Below are 10,000 nucleotides of genomic sequence, written 5' to 3' on the forward strand. Positions count from 1 at the left end.
GGTAGAGGTGCCACGGTTCTCGGGGTCGTATCTCGGCCGGGGAAAGGGTTAGAGAGGCGAGGGTTGGCTCGTTGGAAAGGTCCCTCCGCGGGGCGTCCGATGGTGGGTGTCCCGAAGGGCTGCGGCGAAGGGCTCCGGAGCTACGGCCGTGGGAATATCAAGGGGTGGTACCCCGTATCTCGGCCGGGGAAAGGGTTAGAGAGGCGAGGGTTGGCTCGTTGGAAAGGTCCCTCCGCGGGGCGTCCGAGGGTGGGTGTCCCGAAGGGCTGCGGCAAAGGGCTCCGGAGCTACGGCCGTGGGAATATCAAGGGGTGGTACTCCGTATCTCGGCCGGGCTTAGGGTTAGAGAGGCGCGGGTTGGCTCGTTGGATAGGTCCGCTCCGGTAGAGCAACCGACCCAAGGGACGAGTCGATCCGACCCAAGGCGCCCGAGCTACGGGCGTTTAAAGGTCAGGCGGTGGTGCCCCGTATCTCGGCCGGGCTTGGGGTTAGAGAGACGCGGGTTGGCTCGTTGGAAAGGTCCCCTCCGGTGGAGCAACCGACCCAAAGGGCGAAGTCCTGGGACTTTGTGCGCCGGAGCTACGGGCGTTTAAAGGTCAGGCGGTGGTGCCCCGTATCTCGGCCGGGCTTAGGGTTAGAGAGACGAGGGTTGGCTCGTTGGAAAGGGCCGCTCCGGTAGAGCAACCGACCCAAAGGGCGAGTCGATCCGAGCAAGGGCGTCCGAGCTGCGGCCGTGGGAAAATCCGCGGAGGGACCGCCGTATCTCGGCCGGGCTTGGGGTTAGGGAGAAGCGGGTAGGCTCGTTCGAAAGGTCCCCTCGGGTGGAGCAACCGACCCAAAGGGCGAGTCGATCCGAGCAAAGGCGCCCGAGTTACGGCCGTTTAAAGGTCAGGCGGTGGTACCCCGTATCTCGGCCGGGCTTAGGGTTAGAGAGACGAGGGTTGGCTCGTTGGAAAGGTCCCCTCCGGTGGAGCAACCGACCCAAAGGGCGAAGTCCTGGGACTTTGTGCGCCGGAGCTACGGGCGTTTAAAGGTCAGGCGGTGGTGCCCCGTATCTCGGCCGGGCTTAGGGTTAGAGAGACGAGGGTTGGCTCGTTGGAAAGGGCCGCTCCGGTAGAGCAACCGACCCAAAGGGCGAGTCGATCCGAGCAAGGGCGTCCGAGCTGCGGCCGTGGGAAAATCCGCGGAGGGACCGCCGTATCTCGGCCGGGCTTGGGGTTAGGGAGAAGCGGGTAGGCTCGTTCGAAAGGTCCCCTCGGGTAGAGCAACCGACCCAAAGGGCGAGTCGATCCGAGCAAATGCGCCCGAGTTACGGCCGTTTAAAGGTCAGGCGGTGGTACCCCGTATCTCGGCCGGGCTTAGGGTTAGAGAGACGAGGGTTGGCTCGTTGGAAAGGTCCCCTCGGGTGGAGCAACCGACCCAAAGGGCGAGTCGATCCGAGCAAATGCGCCCGAGTTACGGCCGTTTAAAGGTCAGGCGGTGGTACCCCGTATCTCGGCCGGGCTTAGGGTTAGAGAGACGAGGGTTGGCTCGTTGGAAAGGTCCCCTCGGGTGGAGCAACCGACCCAAAGGGCGAGTCGATCCGAGCAAAGGCGCCCGAGTTACGGCCGTTTAAAGGTCAGGCGGTGGTACCCCGTATCTCGGCCGGGCTTAGGGTTAGAGAGACGAGGGTTGGCTCGTTGGATAGGGCCGCTCCGGTAGAGCAACCGACCCAAAGGGCGAGTCGATCCGAGCAAAGGCGCCCGAGTTACGGCCGTTTAAAGGTCAGGCGGTGGTACCCCGTATCTCGGCCGGGCTTGGGGTTAGAGAGACGAGGGTTGGCTCGTTGGAAAGGTCCGCTCGGGTAGAGCAACCGACCCAAAGGGCGAGTTCATCCGAGCAAAGGCGCCCGAGCTGCGGCCGTGGGAAAATCCGCGGAGGGACCGCCGTATCTCGGCCGGGCTTAGGGTTAGAGAGACGAGGGTTGGCTCGTTGGATAGGGCCGCTCCGGTAGAGCAACCGACCCAAAGGGCGAGTCGATCCGAGCAAAGGCGCCCGAGCTGCGGCCGTGGGAAAATCCGCGGAGGGACCGCCGTATCTCGGCCGGGCTTAGGGTTAGAGAGAAGCGGGTTGGCTCGTTGGATAGGGCCGCTCCGGTAGAGCAACCGACCCGAAGGGCGAGTCGATCCGAGCAAGGGCGCCCGAGCTGCGGCCGTGGGAAAATCCGGGGAGGGACCGCCGTATCTCGGCCGGGGAAAGGGCTAGAGGCTCGCGGGTAGGCTCGTTCGAAAGGTCCCCTCGCGTGGAGCGACCGACCCAAAGGGCGAGTCGATCCGAGCAAAGGCGCCCGTGCTGCGGCCGTGGGAAAATCCGGGGAGGGACCGCCGTATCTCGGCCGGGGAAAGGGCTAGAGGCTCGCGGGTAGGCTCGTTCGAAAGCCCCCCTCCGGCATAGCGACCGACCCGAAGGGCGAAGGCCCCGGACCCGAGGCGCCCGAGAAACGGCCGTGGGAAAATCCGGGCACAGACCGCCGTATCTCGGCCGGGGAAAGGGCTAGAGGCTCGCGGGTAGGCTCGTTCGAAAGCTCCCCTCCGGCATAGCGACCGACCCGAAGGGCGAAGGCCCCGGACCCGAGGCGCCCGAGAAACGGCCGTGGGAAAATCCGGGGAGGGACCGCCGTATCTCGGCCGGGGAAAGGGCTAGAGGCTCGCGGGTAGGCTCGTTCGAAAGCCCCCCTCCGGCATAGCGACCGACCCGAAGGGCGAAGGCCCCGGACCCGAGGCGCCCGAGAAACGGCCGTGGGAAAATCCGGGCACAGACCGCCGTATCTCGGCCGGGGAAAGGGCTAGAGGCTCGCGGGTAGGCTCGTTCGAAAGCTCCCCTCCGGCATAGCGACCGACCCGAAGGGCGAAGGCCCCGGACCCGAGGCGCCCGAGAAACGGCCGTGGGAAAATCCGGGGAGGGACCGCCGTATCTCGGCCGGGGAAAGGGCTAGAGGCTCGCGGGTAGGCTCGTTCGAAAGCCCCCCTCCGGCATAGCGACCGACCCGAAGGGCGAAGGCCCCGGACCCGAGGCGCCCGAGAAACGGCCGTGGGAAAATCCGGGCACAGACCGCCGTATCTCGGCCGGGGAAAGGGCTAGAGGCTCGCGGGTAGGCTCGTTCGAAAGCTCCCCTCCGGCATAGCGACCGACCCGAAGGGCGAAGGCCCCGGACCCGAGGCGCCCGAGAAACGGCCGTGGGAAAATCCGGGCACAGACCGCCGTATCTCGGCCGGGGAAGGGGCTAGAGGCTCGCGGGTAGGCTCGTTCGAAAGGCCCCCTCCGGCGGAGCGACCGACCCAAAGGGCGAAGGCCCCGGACCCGAGGCGCCCGAGATACGGCCGCGGGAATTTCCGCGAGCTTCGACCGGACGTATCTCCGGCGGGCGGGGTCGCACGGACCCGAGGCCGGGCTCGTCGGAAAGCCCCGGGACGGACCTTTCGAACGAGACCGGCCGCGCGTCCGGGCGACCTCCGAGGCGGACGCTAGGGGCGCCGGAGCCCCGGACGAGCGAAAATTCCGCGACCACCCGCCCGTATCTCGGCCCGGGAAAGGGCCAGAGACTCGAGGGAGGGCTCGTTCGAAAGCTCCCCTCCGGCATAGCGACCGACCCGAAGGGCGAAGGCCCCGGACCCGAGGCGCCCGAGAAACGGCCGTGGGAAAATCCCGCGGGGGTAGGCCGTATCTCGGCCCCGGAAAGGGCTAGCGACGCGCGGGTGGGCTCGTTCGAAAGGCCCCCCGCGGAGGAGCCACCCACCCGAAGGGCGAAGGCCCCGGACCCGGGGCGCCGGAGCAGCGCGGTAACGAAATTCGAATTTTCGACCGGAAGTATCTCGGGCCCCCGGGGTCGCACGGACCCGCGGCCGGTCTCGTCGGAAAGCCCCGGGCGAGACCTTTCCGACGAGCCCGGCCCCGAGTCCGTAGGACCTTCCCCGGCCGAGATACGGCGCCCGGCAGTTCATTGGCCGATATCTCGGAAACGGGGCGTCGTAGACGCTCCGTGGTATTGGTGACCTTGACGATGCCGGGTCAGACGAGTCGGCCGCGGGCACGGGCCCGGGGGCGCCGGCCGCCAGAGTCGGGTGGCTCGCGCACTTCCAGGCGGGCCGCTCGCGCACCTCCAGGCACCCCGACCCACTCGCCGAGGCCGACCGAGGTGCGCCGTCCCGGCCGCGGACCGGTCGGGGTCCCCTCTCGAAAGGGCAGTAGTGTGAACAGGTGCCATCGGGTATATAGGGGAAGGGGTCCTCTCGAACCAGGCCTTCGAACCCGCGCGAGCCTAGCCCGGCAAGGCTCACCCTCCCCGGCCACGGGTTCGGCCTCCGTCCCCCTGGAGGTCCGGCACCTCCAGGGTCCCCGACCCTGCCTCCCCTGCCCGAGGGGAGGCCTCCGAGGCGGGCCTGACAGGGCGGCCCTCCCTCCTGGAAGTCCGGTTCCTCCAGGGTCCCCGACCCTGCCTCCCCTGCCCGAGGGGAGGCCTCCGAGGCGGGCCTGACAGGGCGGCCCTCCCTCCTGGAAGTCCGGTTCCTCCAGGGCACACGTCCCTACCTCCGTAGCCCAGAGAGGTGACTCCGAGGCGGGCCTGACAGGGCGGCCCTCCCTCCTGGAAGTCTGGTTCCTCCAGGGCACACGTCCCCACCTCCGTAGCCCAGATGGGTGACTCGATAGCGGGCCTGACAGGGCGGCCCTCCCTCCTGGAAGTCCGGTTCCTCCAGGGCACACGTCCCTGCCTCCTTAGCCCAGAGAGGTGACTCCGAGGCGGGCCTGACAGGGCGGCCCTCCCTCCTGGAAGTCTGGTTCCTCCGGGGCACCCGTCCCTACCTCCGTAGCCCAGATGGGTGACTCGAAAGCGGGCCTGACAGGGCGGCCCTCCCTCCTGGAAGTCCGGTTCCTCCAGGGCACACGTCCCTGCCTCCTTAGCCCAGAGAGGTGACTCCGAGGCGGGCCTGACAGGGCGGCCCTCCCTCCTGGAAGTCTGGTTCCTCCGGGGCACACGTCCCTACCTCCGTAGCCCAGATGGGTGACTCGAAAGCGGGCCTGACAGGGCGGCCCTCCCTCCTGGAAGTCCGGTTCCTCCAGGGCACACGTCCCTGCCTCCTTAGCCCAGAGAGGTGACTCCGAGGCGGGCCTGACAGGGCGGCCCTCCCTCCTGGAAGTCTGGTTCCTCCAGGGCACACGTCCCTACCTCCGTAGCCCAGATGGGTGACTCGAAAGCGGGCCTGACAGGGCGGCCCTCCCTCCTGGAAGTCCGGTTCATCCAGGGCACACGTCCCTGCCTCCTTAGCCCAGAGAGGTGACTCCGAGGCGGGCCTGACAGGGCGGCCCTCCCTCCTGGAAGTCTGGTTCCTCCAGGGCACACGTCCCTACCTCCGTAGCCCAGATGGGTGACTCGAAAGCGGGCCTGACAGGGCGGCCCTCCCTCCTGGAAGTCCGGTTCATCCAGGGCACACGTCCCTGCCTCCTTAGCCCAGAGAGGTGACTCCGAGGCGGGCCTGACAGGGCGGCCCTCCCTCCTGGAAGTCTGGTTCCTCCAGGGCACACGTCCCTGCCTCCTTAGCCCAGAGAGGTGACTCCGAGGCGGGCCTGACAGGGCGGCCCTCCCTCCTGGAAGTCTGGTTCCTCCAGGGCACACGTCCCTACCTCCGTAGCCCGGATGGGTGACTCGAAAGCGGGCCTGACAGGGCGGCCCTCCCTCCTGGAAGTCCGGTTCATCCAGGGCACACGTCCCTACCTCCGTAGCCCAGATGGGTGACTCGAAAGCGGGCCTGACAGGGCGGCCCTCCCTCCTGGAAGTCTGGTTCCTCCAGGGCACACGTCCCTGCCTCCTTAGCCCAGAGAGGTGACTCCGAGGCGGGCCTGACAGGGCGGCCCTCCCTCCTGGAAGTCTGGTTCCTCCAGGGCACACGTCCCTGCCTCCTTAGCCCAGAGAGGTGACTCCGAGGCGGGCCTGACAGGGCGGCCCTCCCTCCTGGAAGTCTGGTTCCTCCAGGGCACCCGTCCCCACCTCCGTAGCCCAGATGGGTGACTCGAAAGCGGGCCTGACAGGGCGGCCCTCCCTCCTGGAAGTCTGGTTCCTCCAGGGCACACGTCCCTGCCTCCTTAGCCCAGAGAGGTGACTCCGAGGCGGGCCTGACAGGGCGGCCCTCCCTCCTGGAAGTCTGGTTCCTCCAGGGCACCCGTCCCCACCTCCGTAGCCCAGATGGGTGACTCGAAAGCGGGCCTGACAGGGCGGCCCTCCCTCCTGGAAGTCTGGTTCCTCCAGGGCACACGTCCCTGCCTCCTTAGCCCAGAGAGGTGACTCCGAGGCGGGCCTGACAGGGCGGCCCTCCCTCCTGGAAGTCCGGTTCCTCCGGGGCACACGTCCCTACCTCCGTAGCCCAGATGGGTGACTCGAAAGCGGGCCTGACAGGGCGGCCCTCCCTCCTGGAAGTCTGGTTCCTCCAGGGCACCCGTCCCTACCTCCGTAGCCCAGATGGGTGACTCGAAAGCGGGCCTGACAGGGCGGCCCTCCCTCCTGGAAGTCTGGTTCCTCCAGGGCACCCGTCCCTACCTCCGTAGCCCAGATGGGTGACTCGAAAGCGGGCCTGACAGGGCGGCCCTCCCTCCTGGAAGTCTGGTTCTTCCAGGGCACACGTCCCTACCTCCGTAGCCCAGATGGGTGACTCGAAAGCGGACGCGGGAGGGTGTACGTGGCGCACCCCCAGGCCGAAGAGAGGTCTCGTGAGCGGACGCGAGGGTGTACGACAGAAGGCCTGGAAGTCTCTGACTTCCAGGGTCACCGACCCTACCTCATGAGCCCGAAGAGGTGACTCGAATGCGGACGCGGGGGTGTACGTGGCGCACCCCCAGGCCGAAGAGAGGTCTCGTGAGCGGACACGAGAAGTACGACAGAGGGCCTGGAAGCAAAAGCGGGTGACTCGTGCACTTCCAGAAAAGGCAAAAGCGGGTGACTCGTGCACTTCCATAAAGCCGAAACGAGGTCTCGTGAGCGGACACGAGAAGTACGACAGAGGGCCTGGAGGTAAAAGCGGGTGACTCGTGCACTTCCAGGGTCTCCGACCTTACGGCGCCTTCCGACGCGGGCGCCTCCTCCCGGACGAGCCACGGGAAGGGCCCCTTCTCTCAAGGGGCGGTCGTTTGAACAGGTGCCATCGGGTATATAGGGATGGGTTGCTTCGAAAGTGGACCTCCAGCGTCCTCCCTCCCTGCGGCAGATCCCAAGAAAGGTCTGTGCGCGTCGGTGTGCGATGAACGAAAAACCGTTAAAAGAACTGGAACGGTTGGAACGGACGAAGGGCGTCTGATGTGAGGCAGCGCCCCGGGCGAGTGTCGAAAGACGGGTAACCCATATCCGCATGCCGCCTAGGCGGAAAGATCCGGCCTGGATCATATCAAGGCTAATGCCTAAAAACTAAAGCTACCTTGGGTGATGGAACTCGGCTACGGCCGCAAAACGATCCGCCCTGGATCATCAAGGCTAATGCCTAAAAACTAAAGCTACCTTGGGTGATGGAACTCGGCTACGGCCGCAAAACGATCCGCCCTGGATCAAGGCTACGGCCTAAAAACGGCAAAAAAAGATCCAAAAGTCCCTGGATCAAGGCGCTTCGGCTTAAAACCTGTGAAAAGATCCGCCCTGGATCAAGGCTACGGCCTTAAAGCTGCTCAAAAGATCCGCCCTGGATCAAGGCTACGGCCTTAAAACTGCTAAAAAGATCCTAAAGTCTCTGGATCTAGGCTACGGCCTCAAAGACACACGTGTTGTGAGATAAGATCCGCCCTGGATCTCCAGGCTACGGCCTCAAAGGTTCGACCCGACCATATATGCTCAGACACGGGCGAACACAAAAGCGTAACAACCCATGTTGGAACCGTCGAAGGATCTCGGCGTCGGCCGTAAAACGGAAACCCCCCGGTCGTCGGTACGCGTGTGGCGGTCGAGGGCCCCCGGCCGCCGGTCGGGCGGGCGCGTGGATAGGTCTCCCGAGCGGTCAAGGAGTCCCGGAAGCCGGTCGGGCGAGCGGCCGGCCCCGGGGCACCCTACCCTCTCGGGCGCACCGACCCCACGCGTTTCGTCTCGGTCGGCGTCCGGGGTTCCGAGACACCCTTATGTATCTGTGTGACAGACGGAGTGGCACACCGTCTGCGGCGGGACAGGGCCGCCGACCGCGATGGAAGTCGAGTGAGGCGGCTTCCGGGGTCCAAGACCCTACAGACAGACGGAGTGGCGACCCGTCTGCGGCGGGCCAGGGCCGCCGACCGCGATGGAAGTCGAGTGGGGCGGCTTCCAGGGTCCAAGACCCTACAGACAGACGGAGTGGCGACCCGTCTGCGGCGGGCCAGGGCCGCCGACCGCGATGGAAGTCGAGTGGGGCGGCTTCCAGGGTCCAAGACCCTACAGACAGACGGAGTGGTGACCCGTCTGCGGCGGGACAGGGCCGCCGACCGTTACGGAAGTCGAGGGGGACGGCTTCCAGGGTCCAAGACCCTATCTGTGTGACAGACGAAGGTGCATCGTCTGGGGCGGGACAGGGCCGCCGACCGCTATGGAAGTCGAGTCGGGTGGCTCGTGCACTTCCAGGGTCCAAGACCCTCTCTTCGTGACCGACGAAGGTGCTCTGTCTGGGGCGGTACGGGGCCGCCGACCGCTATGGAAGTCGAGTCGGGTGGCTCGTGCACTTCCAGGGTCCAAGACCAACGCGTTTGACCGACGAAGGTGCCCCGTCCCCGGGCACGGACGGGGACGGGCCCGGCCTCCGGGCCGCCGTGGAAGTCGAGTCGGGTGGCTCTCGCACTTCCAGGGTCCTCGACCCTATCTGTCTGACCGACGAAGGCGCTTCGTCTCGGGCGGGCCAGGGCCGCCAGCCGCTATGGAAGCCGAGTCGGGTGGCTCGTGCGCTTCCAGGGTCCACGACCCTGCCTTCGTGACCGACGAAGGCGCTCTGTCTGGGGCGGTACAGAGCCGGGCCCCGTCCAGCAGGGGACGGTGGCCCGAACAGGTGCCATCGGGTATATAGGGAAGAGCACCTCGCTGACTCTCCAAGGTGATAGGCTACCGGATCCCAGGACCTCTCGAGCCCAGCGAGAGGCCTCTCGAGCGGACACAAATGCCTCGAAAAAGTCCCTCTGCACTGAGGTAGTGACGATTCTTATTACGAATGGTAAATCATCCAAGGAAGGGACGAACCCGGCTGGCCTCGGCCGTTAAACGAGCCGGCTTCGTTCGGCCGCTAAACGAACCGGCGTCGTTCGAGCCGCAAAACGAACCGGCGTCGGCCGCTAAACGAAACCCCGGGCGGGACAGGGCCGCCCACGTCTCAGCCTTAATGACCCGTTACGGGGTGACGCCCGGATACGCTTTGTGTGTCATGGCCCTGAGATTCTGGAAATCGAACTGCGCCTGGGGCAGGCCTCCGCCCGGCCGACGTTAGCGCGTCGGCCGCCATGGGCGGTCGGTTCCTCCCCGACCCGGCGCTCTCGCCTCCAGGGGGGCTCTCCGGAGCCCGCCCGACCCTTTCCGCGGGAGACTCAGACGGTCCGTCAGACGCGAAGGTCCGCCACCGGCGGCCGGCGAGGGCCTCGGCGACCGAGGGCGGAGACGCCCCCGGCCCGTCGCGGCCACCCGGCCCCGCGAAACGCACCTTTCCTCGGTTACGGCCCACCCGGCCGCCCCTCAGCCTACGAGAGGGGAGAGCCACACGAGAGTGGCCCCGGTCCCACTCCCCCCGGGGGGTGGAAACCGGGACCCGCGCCGCGTGAACCCCGGGTCAGAGCGAGGCTCTCCTACGGCTACTACCTGGTTGATCCTGCCAGTAACATATGCTTGTCTCAAAGATTAAGCCATGCAGGTCTAAGTGCACACGGCCGGTACAGTGAAACTGCGAATGGCTCATTAAATCAGTTATGGTTCCTTTGATCGCTCCACCCGTACTTGGATAACTGTGGCAATTCCAGAGCTAATACATGCAAACGAGCGCCGACC

At 66.3% G+C, this 10,000-nt stretch overlaps 1 non-coding gene across 1 annotated transcript in view; it reads left to right on the forward strand.

Moving 5' to 3' along the window:
- Positions 1 to 9,811: 9,811 nt before the first annotated feature.
- The window catches only part of LOC141281845 (18S ribosomal RNA), a 1,855-nt gene continuing 1,666 nt past the window's right edge, over positions 9,812 to 10,000 (forward strand). The window contains exon 1 of the ribosomal RNA XR_012336210.1: positions 9,812 to 10,000. This exon is cut by the window's right edge and continues 1,666 nt beyond it. This is a non-coding gene — a ribosomal RNA (18S ribosomal RNA).

This window comes from Paramisgurnus dabryanus, unplaced genomic scaffold (genome assembly GCF_030506205.2).
Source record: "Paramisgurnus dabryanus unplaced genomic scaffold, PD_genome_1.1 h2tg000355l_1_40281__unordered_in_group15, whole genome shotgun sequence".
Classification (NCBI taxonomy): Eukaryota; Metazoa; Chordata; class Actinopteri; order Cypriniformes; family Cobitidae; genus Paramisgurnus; species Paramisgurnus dabryanus.